The sequence below is a fragment of the Sapajus apella genome, unplaced genomic scaffold (genome assembly GCF_009761245.1).
Source record: "Sapajus apella isolate SASKATOON/1434 unplaced genomic scaffold, GSC_monkey_1.0 scaffold42, whole genome shotgun sequence".
In the NCBI taxonomy this organism is placed as follows: Eukaryota; Metazoa; Chordata; class Mammalia; order Primates; family Cebidae; genus Sapajus; species Sapajus apella.
The window spans coordinates 8,813,598-8,830,498 of NW_022436982.1; positions in this window are offsets into that span (position 1 = coordinate 8,813,598).

Consider the following 16,901-nt stretch of genomic DNA (forward strand, 5'->3'; position numbering starts at 1 on the left):
TCTGGCTGTGAACCCGTCTGGAGCTGGACTTTTTTGGTTGGTAGGCTATTGATTGCTGCCTCTACTTCAGCCCTTGTTATTGGTCTATTCTGGGTTTCAGCTTCCTCCTGGTTTAGTTTTGGTACAGTACAAGTGTCTAGGAATTTATCCATTTCTACCTGGTTTACTGGTTTATGAGTAGAGCTGTTTGTAGTAATCTCTGATGGTAGTTTGTATTTCTGTGGAATTAATGATAATATCCCCTTTTTCATTTTTTATTGCATCTATTTGATTCTTCTCCCTTTTCTTTTTTATTAATCTGGCTAGCAGTCTGTCTATTTTGTTGATCTTTTCAAAAAACCAGCTCCTGGATTTATTGATTTTTTGAAGGTTTTTTTGTGTCTCTATCTCTTTCAGTTCTGCTCAGATCTTAGTTATCTCTTGTCTTCTGCTAGCTTTTGAGTTTTTTTGATCTTGCTCCTCTAGTTCTTTCAATTTTGATGATAGGGCCTCAATTTTAGATCTTTCCTCTCTTCTCTGGTGGGCATTTATTGCTATAAATTTCCCACTGGATGCTGCTTTAAAGGTGTCCCAGAGATTCTGGTAAGTTGTGTCTCCATTCTGGTTGGTTTCAAAGAACATCTTTATTTCTGCCTTCATTTCATTATTTATCCATTCAACATTTAGAAGTAAGTTGTTCAGTTTCCAAGTGGTTGTGTGGGTTCGAGTGTGTTTCTTGATCCTGAGTTCTAGTCTGATTGTGCTGTGGTCTGACAGACTGTATGTTATGATTTCCGTTCTTTTGCATTTGCTGAGGAGTGATTTGCTTCGAATGATGTGGTGAATTTTAGAGTAAGTGCAATGTGGTGCTGAGAAAAATGTATATTCTGTGTATTTGGGGTGGAGCATTCTGTATATGTCTATTAGATCTGCTTGTTCCAGCTCTGCATTCAAGTCCTGGATATCCTTGTTAATTTTCTGTCTCGTTGATCTGTCTAATATTGACAAAAACAAGAAATGGGGAAAGGACTCCATGTTTAATAAATGGTGTTGGGAAAACTGGCTAGCAATGTGCAGAAAGCAGAAACTGGACCCCTACCTGTCACCTTACACTAAAATTAACTCCAGATGGATCAAAGATTTAAACATAAAGCCGAACACCATAAAAATACTAGAAGAAAATGTAGGCAAACCCATCGAGGACATAGGCATAGGCAAGGACTTCATGACTAAAACACCAAAAGCAATGGCAATAAAAGCCAGGATAGACAAATGTGATCTAATTAAACTCCAGAGCTTCTGTACAGCAAAAGAAACCATCATTAGAGTGAATCAGCAACCAACAGAATGGGAAAAAGTTTTTGCAATCTACCCATCTGATAAAGGGCTAATATCCAGAATCTACAAAGAACTAAAACAGATATGCAAGAAAAAAACAAACAACCCCATTCAAAAGTGGGTGAAGGATATTAGCAGACACTTTACAAAAGACAGACATGAGACCAACAGACATATGAAAAAATGCTTAGGACATTAGCAGACACTTTACAAAAGACAGACATGAGACCAACAGACATATGAAAAAATGCTCATCATCACTGGGCATTAGAGAAATGCAAATCAAAACTACACTGAGATATCATCTTACACCAGTTAGAATGGCGATCATTAAAAAATTTGGAGACAGCAGATGCTGGAGAGGATGTGGAAGACACTGTGGCAATTTCTCAAGGATCTAGAAATAGAAATTCAATTTGACCTAGCAACCCACTATTGGGTATATACCCAAAGAACTATAAATTGTTCTACTATAAAGACACAGGCACATTTATGTTCATTGCAGCCCTGTGTACAATAGCAAAGACCTAGAACCAACCCAAATGCCCATCGATGATAGACTGGACAAAGAAAATGTGGTACATATACACCATGGTATACTACACAGCGATAAAAAAACAATGAGTTCGTGTCCTTTGTAGGGACTTGGATGAATCTGGAAACCATCATTCTAAGCAAACTGATGCAAGAACAGAAAATCAAACAACGCATGTTCTCACTCATAGGTGGGTGTTGAACAACGAGAACACGTGGACTCAGGGAGAGGAGCATCACACAGGGGACAGTTGGGGGAGTAGGGGAGAGACACTGGGGGTGGGGAGGAAGGGGAGGGTGGGGAAGGTTAACATGGGGAGAAATGCCAGATATAGTATGTACCTACAGTAAAATAAATAAATAAATAAAAAGAGATTGAAAAGGCTAAAAAAAAAAGAAAATTGTGTTGGCTTTTATTTCAATGTTCAATTTTCAGATGACCAAATAATTGCTTTTTAAATTTAGTCAGTATGTTGACACACAAAATTTCTTTTACAAGATTAATTTGTGCAAACCCCTCCACAACCTGTTCAAATCTTTAGGTTTATCTTACCTAATTTAAAATAATCCTTTAACCCTCTTAGCTATGCAAAAATTTACATTTCCATGCCTTCTTAATAATATTTTCAAAAAACACATTGCTTTTCTTATATACCTTGCATGTAAAGCTGTTTTTTCAGTGATCTCAGTTACATGTTATAATGGTAATCTTAGCCATTTTTACTTTTGTTGCATAAGTTTCCTTCCATAAATCCTTTTATTGCTTATACAGACCATCTATAACTTGCCTGGAATTTCTGACTTATTCTAAACATTCCTCTTTTTAAACAACCATTTATTTTACTTTAGGACAGGGATTTACTGTGAAAGATCCTCTCTTATACATACTTTCTTTTTTAAAAACCTTCTTTGCATGGCTAATTGCACATGTCCCTAGGCCTTATCCAGGATCTAATATTTCCAAGGTAGGTACATTGAACAAATTTCAAAAGTCAAAACAGTTTATGACCTCAAAGCAATTATCAAACCTAATATCTGACCTGCCTAATTTAAACAAAATATCTTTATTTTACCAATAATCTTTTAAATATTTTTATTTCCCAAAAATTACTAAAATTGCATTAACTAAAAGGCATTATGGTTTTTATTTTTTCAAAATATTTTATTTAAGCACTTATTTTAAGCCAACTAATTAGAACTCTTTTATATAAATATACACACTATATATGTATGTATATATATTTATACACACACACACACACACACACACACACACACACACACACATATTTATATACAGATAGAAGACCCAGAAGTTGTAAAATTTTTCATTAGCCAATTTTAAAGTTTTTTAATACAAAACAGATTTCCAGAAATTAAGGGTATTATTTCCATGTTTACACCAGATCCTGGGTCCCAAAAAGAAGGAATCAGCTTATCTTCCATGGGACTCTAATCTCTCAGTTGGAAGTTGGGGACATTTCCATAACTTCAAGATGGCTAAGAGCATTATTCTCGGATCCAACTGTGTAGAGCTGAGTTTATCCCACCATAACTACAATTAGGCATCCCCAAAAGTATATTTCCTACCTAGTTATTATATACAAATGCTCTCTCATAATACAAAATATTTTCTGGTACTCCTAAAAGTCAAAAACATCAGATAATGCAATGCAAAATGGAACAGAGCCTTAGATTTTGAGAGGGTTCTATCTGATTTTAATTCCTGACATTTCATGAGGAAAACAGATGTTTTCTCAGAAGTAGGATCTGTGGTGCTTCCTCTGCTTTTCCCAAAGAGTTCCAGGCTGTTTTATCTTGAATATCTGCCTTTAATTAAGTTGACTTTTAATCATAGCACTTCAAAAGTCCTTTTAAATCTCTTATTACCTGACTATAGCCAGGCCAAGTGGTCAATGTTTCTGTGCTCAGAAAGGAAAATTGAAGATGGTTCATGGAGCAGATGAGAATCAACAAATGGCAAAATTCATGCTGTTATCAAATCAGAAAGGACTCACTCACTATGTCTGGAATTGAATAAGGTCTGCCACTGTAAAACAGCAGAGATCAAAAGAAAGTACTGCCACATGGTTACAAGGTGAAGCTCCCAAGGACATAAGGCAAGATGAAGCCCTCATCCAGTTTCTTTCTTTCTTTATGTTCCCCTTCAAAGACCTGCAACAAAGTTTGTAACTGACCAGCTTGCTAGGCCATCTTGAACAGTGAATTTATGGGGTCTTAGAATGGCATTCTACCCTAAAGCACCTCTCTTTAAACAGAACAATACAGAAAACACACAAAGCACAGCAGGTTTGCTACAGCTTAAGATTAGCCTCATGAGTCCTTTTTCCCATTAATCAAAACAAAGAGGAGATAAACAGTGATTTTTACCATTCGTTCAACTGGATTGTGCAGTGATAGAAAGAAAGAGGAAAGAGGGAGGTCAAAACTCTGACTGGTTCAAAATTCTTGCCCTTTTGCTGGCACGCCAGGCTTTTGGGTTTCCTTTTCCTGAGAGGATCTAGTGACCCAGCTAGCTGCACCAGAACCCTGGGGGCCAAGCAGCAACACAAAGGAGAATTATTTTTTTCCATTTTGTCCAGAGAAAAATACATGTGACAAAACATAGACATTAGCCACTCTGCTTAGTACCCAAATAGAATTGGCAAGGCTCAAACTTGCTTCTGATTGGATCCTGTCATCTTTAATCCATTTTTAACCAAGAAGGACTTTACTGAGGAGTGGGCCTCTAACCCAATCCCGTCCTCTACCATTACTTATCCAAACTCAGGCAATTGGTGCTGCAGTCTATTTCCTTTGAATTGGGACAGTAACTAAATTTAAAAGGTCAGCAGATTTAATATTTGAGAGCTTTCATTTTTAAATGCACTTCAATGTGTTGTTTCTTCAGAAAGTTCCACAGTAAGTTTTTTTTAGTGAGATTTTGCCATTTTTATGACTTTGCTGTTTTCTATGCCTAATGTATAAGCTGGAAGGAACTCAGTTTTTCAGGAATTAAGGATCCCATTTTATCCTAAAATATTGGGTTCACTCTTAGATTTCTTTGATTAACTTAGTGATTTTTTTTTCCTACCTAACTGCACAGGAAAACTGAAACAGAGAGGTAGAACACAAAAATCCCTGTGAATTTTCAAAAGCCAAATTTTATAACCCCTACATTATTATTACTGTTTACTACCAGATTTTTTCTTACTTAGATGTAAGAGGCCTCTAACTGGATCCAAGCCAGTTAATTATCATATCAAATACCATCATGAAACCATTCCATTTCTATCATGACTTCCAAACCCAATTTGGATCAGAAATTTGCTCACTGAAACTCAAAGAGCTTAAAACACAAATCTCTGGAGCCCTAAAATCTGAGAGACCTTACCCACAATCCCCAGCCTCTCTGAGAGATCAATGGACACAAATGGGCCTTTGTAAGTACCTTGCTGTTTCATTCAGTGCTCCTGGGGGTTGTTAAAAGCTCTACTTCGGATTGCACTGCTTCCACCATTTGTTAAAAAACCAACTTCAGTTGAATGAAATGTAATGGAGTTTACTGGGAGGTAGAGATTGCAGTGAGTGGATATCTTGCCATCCACTCCAGCCTTGGTGACAGAGCTAGACACTGTCTCAAAAAAGCTAATAAATAAATGTTGTGGAGTTTAGTTGAGCAATGAACAATTTGCAGATTGGGCAGCCCCAGAATCACAGCAGACTCAGAGACTCCAGCATAGTCACGTGGTGGAAGAAAATTTATGGACAACAAAAAGAAAGTGATGTACATAAAATGGAAGAAAGATAGAGAAACAACTGGGTTGCTTACAACTCCACATTTTCCTTATTTGAACATGGTTTGAACAGTTGGCTACATTTGATTGGCCGAAACTCAGTGATTGGCACAAGTGTGGGCTACCATGGTTTACATCTCCACTTGCTAGAGTTCAAAATGTACAGAAAAAACATTTAGGCCAAACTTAAATATGTAAGGAGGGAACCTTAGAATAAACTTGATTTAGTATATGAAAGTAAGCCTTGACTAATTCAACTTTCCTCACTATAAGTTCATATTTTCTAAAGAAATAAATAATGCTATACTTTTCAGCTGATATCTGAGGAGTCTGAAGTTTGAATATGCTTTTATAAAAGCCTAGAAATGAACATAGTTTACACAATTAGAAAATATAATAGTATTATTTGCTAGAAATGTTACTTTCTAAATGTATGACTTTCTGTTATAAATAAGACTAATATTAAAAGAAAAAATTACTCAGTTTTAATGCTATAGTGTGAAAGAAAGTTCATAGCAGATTTATAAATTTAGATGTCACTTCCATTGAGAACCAAGCCAAGAATAGATTTGCTAATTCTTTGATTAAATTAATAGTCACAGATCTTTCAAATTTGAACATGATTTATAAACATGAATTATCTCATATAGCCAGTTTGGGTTATTAAATTGAGTAGGCAATCACAAAATTTTTACTTTCATTATATTACAATGTCATCATCAAAAGGAACTATACTCAGACTCTTTAAATATACATTAATAACAGCACTAAAGAAGTTATTAATTAAAACATCTGGTTAAGCAGACCACACGTGTGTGCATTTCTATAGCTTATTTAGTGCCAACAAAGAGTAGAAGTGTTTATGATGCTAAATATTTCCAGGAAGATGTGGGGTTCAACTAATAATAAATAAAACATAATTAAAATCAAAACTCTTTCCCATGGCAATCAAAACTGTCTGTTGAGTGTAATGGTTTCTGGTTATCTTATGAAAGGTAATTTAACATATTTTTCAGGATAGCTATAAACAAATTAAGTTTTTATCCACACAGTTATTTATTCTCAACATGTGTTGAAGTAAATATATTTGTGAATGTCTTAATTAAGTTCATGTACCTAAATTCAGCTTGGGCAAAGTAGATGTAAAGAGCATATTGAAATTAGCAATGAGAAGAAAAACTAACAGTGTTGGGGAGTTGGAACATTAAGCAGTACACAGACAAAAACAAAATGAAATCCATATCAGAATAAATATTGCTTCCTAGGCAAAATTCATTAAACATTTTCATGATTTTGGGGGGGAGAGAGCAGAAAAAAAGTTTAGAATAATACCACAAAGCTATATTTATTTCCTGTAAACATTTCCAGCATAAAAGACCAATAAAGTACGCAATTTCCATTTGATAGCATGAGCTTACTAATTCCCAACTATTTTAAGAAGTTTCACTGAAAGTCCTGTATTAAAGAATAGTTTCTGTCTCTAAATTTAGAAATTCTTATAACTCATGATTTTGAATTAATCAAATACTCTGCAAATGAGCATCCAAAATTTTCGTGGCTACAGTTGTCAGACCAGAAAAGAAGTGGGTCCTGTAGAATGCTAATTTTATGTTTGGAAAAAACAAGAGTAAAATTTTAGCTTTATCTGTGTAAAGAAATTAGACTTAAGTAGATCAAAGAGGTACTATGTGATAAAAATGATATAGCTTCATGAATTATGTAATGAAAGATTACTCATTCAATTTATGGCATATTGCATATACTTTTAAATTGTTACTCCAAAAATCACCTTATGTAAAATTATATGTGATATATGTGTATCTTACACATATATGTGCATGCATGCATAAATATAAATAATATGAATATATATAAATACATAAAGGGAATATAGTTTCCAATCTTGAAATATAGCATAAATTAGTTAAATCTAGTATGAAAGCTTAAAACATTCCTCTTTCTGATATTCAACAATACAATTTCACAACTTCATGATTCAGCATTATTATAATAATTTCCATACACATAGATACCATAACATAAAGAAAACCATAGTTCAATAATATATTTAATTTTATCAAATATAGAATAATTCGAAAGGTCAATTTTAAGCATTTCAAAAATGGTGAATGGTTAATGTACATTTTTCTCTGCTCTTTGAGATTACTTTTATGCTTTCTTATTTGTATGAGTTTTTGTCTTTCTGCGGATGTGCATGTATGTTTTCATGTGTGTGTCTAAATATTTGAATATATGTTTATGGTAGTAAAGTACTGGATTACTAAACTGGTTTGATTAATTTGTGAATTTTAAGAATAAGCTAATATTTTTACCATTTGATTAAATGTGCTTATTAAAGAATATTTTGTATCACCATAAAGAATTAAAAAGTAACTTCATACTATAAAATTATATATAGCAATAAATGCCCACATGAGAATCAAGGAAAGAACTAAAATCAACACCCTATCATCAAAATTGAAAGAGCTACAGGTGCAAGATTTAAAAAACTGAAAAGCTAGCAGAAGACAAGAAATAACTAAGATCACAGCAGAACTGAAGGAGACAGAGACACAAAAAAACTTTCAAAAAATCAATAAATCCAGGAGTTGGTTTTTCAAAAAGATCAACAAAATAGACAGACCACTAGGCAGATTAATAAAAAAGAAAAGAGAGAATAATCAAATAGATGCAATAAAAAAATGATAAAGGGGATATCACCACAGATTCCACAGAAATACAAACCATCATCAGAGATTATTACAAACAACTCTATGCACATAAACTAGTAAACCTGGAAGAAATGGATAAATTCCTGGACACTTGCATCCTCACAAGCCTAAACCAGAAAGAAGTCAAAATCCTGAATAGACCAATAACAAGCGCTGAAGCTGAGGAAGCAATTAAAAGCCTACCCACCAAGAAAACCCCAGGTCCAGATGGGTTCACAGCCGAATTCTACCAGACATACAATGAGGAGCTGGTATCATTCCTTCTGAAACTATTCCAAACAATACAAAAAGAGGGAATCCTTCGCAAATCATTTTATGAGACCAACATCATCCTGATACCAAAACCCGGCAGAGACTCAACAAGAAAAACTTCAGGCCAATATCCATGATGAACATAGATTCAAAAATCTTCAATAAAATACTGGTAAACCAATTGCAACAGCGCATCAAAAAGCTTTTTCACCATGATCAAGTAGGCTTCATCCCAGGGATGTAAGGCTGGTTCAATGTAATTAACCAAATAAACAGAACCAAAGACAAAAACCACATGATTATCTCAATTGATGCAGAGAAGGCCTTTGAGAAAATTCAACAACCTTTATGCTAAAAACCCTCAATAAACTAGGTATTGATGAAACATATCTGAAAATAATAAAACCTATTTATGACAAACCAACAGCTAATTTCATACTGAATGGGCAAAAACTGGAAGCATTCTCTTTGAAATCTGGCACTAGACAAGGTTGCCCTCTCTCACCACTCCTATTCAATATAGTATTGGAAGTTCTAGCCAGAGCAATGAGGCAAGAAAAAGAAATAAAGGTTATTCAAATAGGAAAGGAGAAAGTCAGATTGTCTCTATTTGCAGATGACATGATTGTATATTTACAAGACCCCAACGTCTCAGCCCAAAGTCTCCTGAAACTGATAAGCAACTTCAGCAAACTTACAGGATACAAAATCAATGTGCAAAAATCACAAGCATTCCAATACACCAATAACAGACTTAAAGAGAGCCAAATCAAGAACAAACTGTCATTCGCAATTGCTACCTAGAGAATAAAATATCTAGGAATACAACTAACAAGGAACATAAAGGACCTCTTCAAGGAGATCTACAAACCACTGCTCAACGAAACAAGAGAGGACACAAACAGATGGAGGAACATTCCATGTTCATTGTTAGGAAGACTCAATATCGTGAAAATGGCCATACTGCCCAAAGTAATTTACAGATTCAACACTATCCCCATGAAGCTACCAATGACTTTCTTCACATAACTGGAAAATACCACCTTAAAATTCTTATGGAACCAAAAGAGAGCCTGCATAGCCAAGTCAATTCTAAGCAAAAAGAACAAAGCGGGAGGCATCACACTACCGGACTTCAAACTATACTACAAGGCTGCAGTAATCAAAACATTGTGGTACTGGTACCAAAACAGAGATATAGACCAATGGAACAGAACAGAGGTCTCAGAGGCAACACCACACATCTACAACAATCTCATCTTTGACAAACCTGACAAAAACAAGCAATGGGGAAAGGAGTCCATGTTTAATCAACGGTGTTAGGAAAACTGGCTAGCCATGTGCAGAAAGCAGAAACTGGACCTCTTCCTGACACCTTACACTAAAATTAACTCCAGATGGATTAAAGATTTAAACATAACACACTGCCACGTGTGTACCTATGCAACAATCTTGCATGTTCTTCACATGTACCCCAAAACCTAAAATGCAATAAAATAAATAAATGGGGGAAAAAAATTTAAACATAAGACCTAACACCATAGAAACTGTAGAAGAAAATCTAGGCAAAACCATTCTGGACAAAGGCGTAGGCAAGGACTTCATGACCAAAACACCAAAAGCATTGGCAACAAAAGCCATAATAGACAAATGAGACCTAATCAAACTCCACAGATTCTGCATAGCAAAAGAAACAGTCATTAGAGTGAATCGGCAACCATCAGAATGGGAAAAAATGTTTGCAATCTACCCATCTGACAAAGGGCTAATATCCAGAATCTACAAAGAACTAAAACAGATTTACAAGAAAAAAAACAAATAAGCCCATTCAGAAGTGGGCAAAGGATATGAACAGACACTTTACAAAAGAAGACATACATGAGGCCAACAAACATGAAAAAAGGCTCATCATCACTGGTCATCAGAGAAATGCAAATCAAAACTACATTCTCACGCCAGTTAGAATGGCGATCATTAAAAAATCTAGAGACAACAGATGCTGGAGAGGATATTGAGAAATAGGAACACTTTTACACTGTTGGTGGGAGTGTAAATTAGTTGAACCATTGTGGAAGACAGTGTGGCGATTCCTCAAGGACCTAGAAATAGAAATTCCATTTGACCCAGCAATCTCATTACTGGGTATATATCCAAAGGAGTATAAATCATTCTACTATAAGGACACATGCACATGAATATTCATTGCAGCACTGTTTACAATAACAAAGACCTCTAACCAATCCAAATGCCCATCGATGATAGACTTGACAGGGAGAATGTGGCACATATACACCATGGAATACTGTGCAGCCATAAAAAAAGATGAGTTCATGTCCTTTGTAGGGACATGGATGAACCTGGAAACCATCATTCTCAGCAAACTGAAGCAAGAACAGAAAATCAAACACTGCATGTTCTCACTCATAGGTGGGCATTGAACAATCAGAACACATGGGCACATGGAGGGGAGCATCACACACTGGGGACTGTCGGGGGGAAATAGGGGAGGGGCTGTTGGGAGAGGTTATGGAGAGGAAGGCAGCAAATCACACTGCCATGTGTGTACCTATGCAACTATCTTGCATGTTCTTCACATGTACCCCAAAACCTAAAATGTAATTAAAAAATAAAAATAAAAAAATAAAAATAAAAACAAATGGCCACCTTAGGAGAACTGGGGTTAAAACCACACTCACAAAAAAAACCAAAAAATAAAAAAAAAATAAATAAATAATAAAATTATAAACAGTCAACTTTGTAAAATTATCAATAGGGTCACATACTTTAAAATACAAAATATCAAAAAGAGTGAAATTTAATATTTGGTAGAATCAAACACTCGCTTATTATTCACCTAAAGGTATCATTAATGTAAAACACATAAAGAAAACTATTCTATATATAGCCATTTCATGTCTATATTTTCTCCTGCTAACATATAATCAGATTATTAAGCAAAAAAAAACCAATATTTTGATATGACTGATTTGTTTATTCATCCTACATTTATTGAAACTTAGTAGCAAAACTAAAATCATACCACTTCTCCACTTTACGTATTTCAATTTCTGTTGTGTTTTAAGTAAATACTAAATCTTTTACTTTGAACTGTAAAATCCAGCAATATTTAGCCACTGCCAATGTCTCCATACTCTCTTCCCTTTGATCAATAACTTCAGATACATTGGAGTTTTCTCAGTTTCTCAAAAATGATAGGTTCTTTTCCTCCTTCGGACTTTTTCATAAATTGTACCTTTGCTTTTTCCAGCTCTGCCTATGGCCACCCATAGACCAATCAGCATGCACTTCCTCCCTTTTGATCTTATGCAAATCCTGGACTTAGTCAGACTCACACAGATGTTGGGACTACCACCTGCAAAGAAGAACGGCTCACTGTGGGTCTCCTCTCCTCTGTGACCTGGACACTTGTCAGTTCCTCTGAGAGCTGGACACTCTTCGTTTCATCTTCACCATATTAGATTCTTCTCATAATTACGGTTTTGACTTAACTGATCCCTCTTTAAAGTAGGGATTTCCCATCAACCTTATATAAATAAGTTGCTCCCTATAGTAAATTTTATAGTATATCACTGAGATTGCCCTTAAAATTGAAGCACTTGTTTATCCATTTCAAAAAGATAGTGGTTGACAGCTTCATTCCTGCTTTGAAAATTATTCCTAGCTGAAGAGAGATGCTCTACCCAAGGCTGTTATTGATTGAAGGAAGCTGTCATTCAATGACTGGTTGATGCAGAGGTATAAAAATCCAAGCTTATGAACTTATTTTAGGATCACTCTGGAGGGCTGCCCCAGCTTTGGAGCTCACTGTGGGATTTACTGAGGTCTTCATTATGAGTGTAGCAGAGTACAATATTTCCTGCTGCTCAGTTGTCTGCTTAACTTCACCAGCAATGATTTCAAGAATATTCCCCAAATGCTTTCTATGCTTTCATATCAGAGGCTGTTTCCTGAAGAATCTGAGTTTGGGAAGAGCACCAGAGAACATGTGGTGCTTCTATCTAGGCCAACATTGAAAGTAGAAGATACAGTCATAGAATTGGGTTCATTCATAGAAATACAATGATAGGATTTCAAAGTATTTGAGGCCAGGATAGCATTTAACTGACAAAAGACAAGGGGCACAGGTATTTTTAAATAATAGGTTGCAGTGGTAGTCGATGAAGACTTACAGAAATAGTGAAAACTGTACCTTTATGGCTGTACTATTTAAGAAGGGATAACCAAGAAACTAAGGTAAATTGCCAAAAATAAAAACTAAACCAGTTGCTAACACCTTAACCCACTACTCAAATAAGAGTCTGAGTTCTGGAAGAAAGAATGCTGTTACCCATTGGCAAGTGTATGTTGTAATGATTTATCCAGTGTTTTTCCAAAGATATACACATAAACATTCACTGGAGAAAGAACAATACTCAAATATTTTAAGAATTTAAACACATTTCTTGTACTTTCCTTAGAAGAGATAACTAATAATTTGCCAACAAATAATCACAATGCAAATTCAAGATGAAACATTATATTATGTGGCATCTATGTATGTGTTAACCAGAAGAAACATAGTCAATCCAGCTTGAGAGTACTGCTCAGAAATGGAGAAGATTCTTTGATAATGGCATTGGCAATGACTTTAAAAATATCAGACATTCACAGCAGGCTCTCCCAACATAAACCTCAAGGTCTGTGAGGGAAGAATGGTTACATGGGCTGGGCCCAAGGCCCCACTATTTTGTGCAGCCTTGAGACATTGTTCCTAGCATCCTGGGTACTTCAGCTCCCAGTTCTGGGTGGAGTCTGTGGCCTGGAATGAAAGCCTATGGTGCTTTTTCCAGTTCCACCTATGGCCACTCATAGACCGATCAGCATGCACTTCCTCCCCTCTGAGCTTATACAAATCCTGGACACAGTCAGACTCACACAGATGTTGGGACTGCCACCTGCAGAGAGGAACAATCCACTGTGGTTCTCCTCTCTGCTGAGAGCTAGACTACCTGCCTGCAGAAAGGAGCTACTCACTACAAGTATCCTCTCTGTTGAGAGCTGGGCACTCATCAGGATGACCTGCCTGCAGAAAAGAGCTACCCACTTTGGGTATCCTAAGAGCTGTTTTGTCCCTCAACACCCTCCAGTTTTCTGTGAACCTCATTCTTTCTAGACATGGGACAAGAACTCAGGACCCAATGAATGGTGGGAAGCTGTAACACAAGCAGGAGTGAAACATGCCCCCCTGCTTGCCAACTTGTGAGTGATGAGAAGGAGAGAAGAGCTGTAGCTCTTTTTGGAGCTCAGATCTAGGGGTTCCATGAACCAGGGCTGTAATACCCTCTTTATGGCTCTGTGGCTGCTGGCATCTCCAAGTTTCCAGGCCCCACAACGTTCCCCTTGTCCAGATGCAGGTGGCCACAGTGAAAGTCATGTGCAGTATATCTGGTCTTGCCAAAGCCTCACATGGAGCTGCAACTTGTGCCAGTGCCTGGAGCTTCCCACCCCACCACAACAGCCAGAAAGCCTGACTATGCACAGTGGCCAGAACCTACACTCACTCACACATCCCTTACTGCTTCATGCCTGGCTCACCCTTGACAGGTGTGGGATCCAAACACAGCCTGCCATGCTGAGTGGGTGGAACAATCCCACTGGGCATGAGCAATACTCAAGCAGAAGGTGCCATCAGCACAGATGTTTCCAGCTGTTGAAGCGACACTCCAAAAATCCCATGACAGAATGAGATGTTATTTGAAGAAGAAGATGTGAAAGGTCATTACAGGTGGAAGGCTCAAAGTCATGGGGTAATATGGTATTTTGGGAAGACTACAAGTGGTTTGGTAACTGAGAATGAAGAAACATCTCACTAGTGCTTTCCTTCTGCTTCAGGTAGTACTAACAAACAGCAGTGCAAAACCTGCTTTTAGTCTCATGAGCTCCTCTTTAGATTGAAACCTATTTCACATGGTGTCAGATGTGGCTAACACAAATATTTTACAGTTTAAAAAAAATCCATTGTAGACACTAATTTTTGTAGTGTAAACTGAACGGTTCTGGGACTAGTCCCAGCTTCTATTCCCAATGTATTTTCTTTAAAGCATGGTAGAACAGAATCTCCAGCTTAAAATATAAAACTTTGGAGTCTTACTCAAAATGTCATTGCACTAGTCAATTGTTGCACATTTATGGAGACTGCTTTGTCAGGTTTCTTTCTATCCCTTACAATGAGAGGAAGATGAATTAAAAAATTAGAGTATGGGGTAACAAAAGATGTCAGGTAGTCTTGGTTATAACCATCATGTGTTCTCATTGTTCAATACCCACTTATGAGTGAGAACATGCCGTGTTTGATTTTCTGTTTCTGTGTTAATTTGCTGAAGATGATGGCTTCCAGCTTCATCTATGTCCCTGCAAAGGACATAATCCCATTCTTTTTGATGGATGCATATTAGCATAGTATTCCATAGTGTATATGTATTACATTTTGTTTATCCAGTCTGTCACTGATGGTCATTTGGGTTGGCTCCATGTCTTTGCTATTATAAATAGTGCTGAAATAAATATACATGTGCATGTGCCTTTATAGTAGAAAGACATATTCTTTTGGGTATATATCATGTAATAGGATGGCTGGGTTGAATGGTATTTCTTGTTCTAGATCCTTGAGGAATTGTTACACTGTCTTCCACAATGGTTACACTAATTTACATTCCCACCAATAGTGTAAAAACATTCCTATTTCTCCACAGCCTTACCAACATCTATTGTTTCTTAACTTTAATAATTGACAGTCTGACTGGCATGGGATAGTATCTCATTGTAGTTTTGATTTGCATTTCTCAAATGATTAGTGATGTTGAGCTTTTTTCAGATGTTTGTTGGTTGGATCTTAATTGTCAATTTTGGCATTTGTTGCAATTGCTTTTGGTATTTTCATCATGAAGTCTTTGCTCATGCCTATGACCTGAATGGTATTGCCTAGGATTTTCTCTAGTGTTTTAATGGTTTAGAATTTTACATTTAAGTCTTTAATCCATCTGAATTTTTTGTATAAGGTGTAAGGTAGGGGTCCACTTTGAGTTTTGTGCATATTAGTAGCCGCTTTTCCCAGCATCATTTATTAAAAAGGGAATCTTTTCCTCATTGCTTCACTTTGTCCAGTTTGTTGAAGATTAGATGATTGTAGGTGTGTGGTGTTATTTCTGAGATATCTGTTCTGTTTCATTGGTCTCTATATCTGTTTTGGTAACAGTACCATGCTTTTTTGGTTATTGTATATTTGTAGTATAGTTTGATATCATGTAGTATGTTGTGTCCTGCATTGTTCATTTTGCCTAGGATTGCCTTGGTTATATAGGCTCTTCTTCAGTTCCATATGAAATTTAAAGCAGTTTTTTTTTTTCTAGTTTTGAGGAGAATGTCAATGGTAGTTTGATGGGATTAACACTGAATCTACAAATTAACTTGGACAGTATGGCCATTTTCATGATATTTGCAGAGCTTATAGCTTGCAGTGAATGCCAAGAAGGAACTACTGACAGTTCTAGCTGAGTGGGGCTGGGGGTAGCTCTTCCAAGAAAGTCCACCTGAACATTCATCCACCAACTGTTTATTAAAAGGGCTTTTATTAACTACAAACATCCACTAGATGGTCATTTGAGGTGGGTTGCTGAGGCACCTGTGACCTTGTAAACACTCAAACTGCATTCTCAGGAAGCTGTTTTCAGTGTTCCTTATCACACCACACACTCCACTCCCTGTCCTGTTTTTAGGGTCAAGGAGCTTCATTTCCATGCACAAATAATATACACAGTGGCTCAGTAATTTTCCATGCCCCTTCCTCAAATGCCATGAACATAAAATTGAATATGCTGCCATGCCCTATCATCTTCCCCTTCATTAATTCTTAGAGCATGCTGGTCATCCAATGCAAGGTAAGCTTCTATCGTTCTTCTCTGGTCATAGATGCGTTGAGTGGCAGCATAGAGCCATCTGCAAATGCCTAGCAAACAAATGGAGAAAAGAATAAGAATACCGGTCATTACCCAAATGTGTATGTTTAACCCAGACAACCACGTGTTTGGGTTTAATCATTAAAAGTTGCTTGTAATTGCTGAAGGGTACTCGTTAGCAATTGTGTGACCATTCTTCAAGTTGTTTCTTTAATTCACACTCAAGAGTGGAAATTTGAGAAGGCCAATTTTTGTGATAAGCTTCTTGCAGGTGTGCTTTCCTAAATAACTGCAAAGTGGAATCTCCTTCCCAG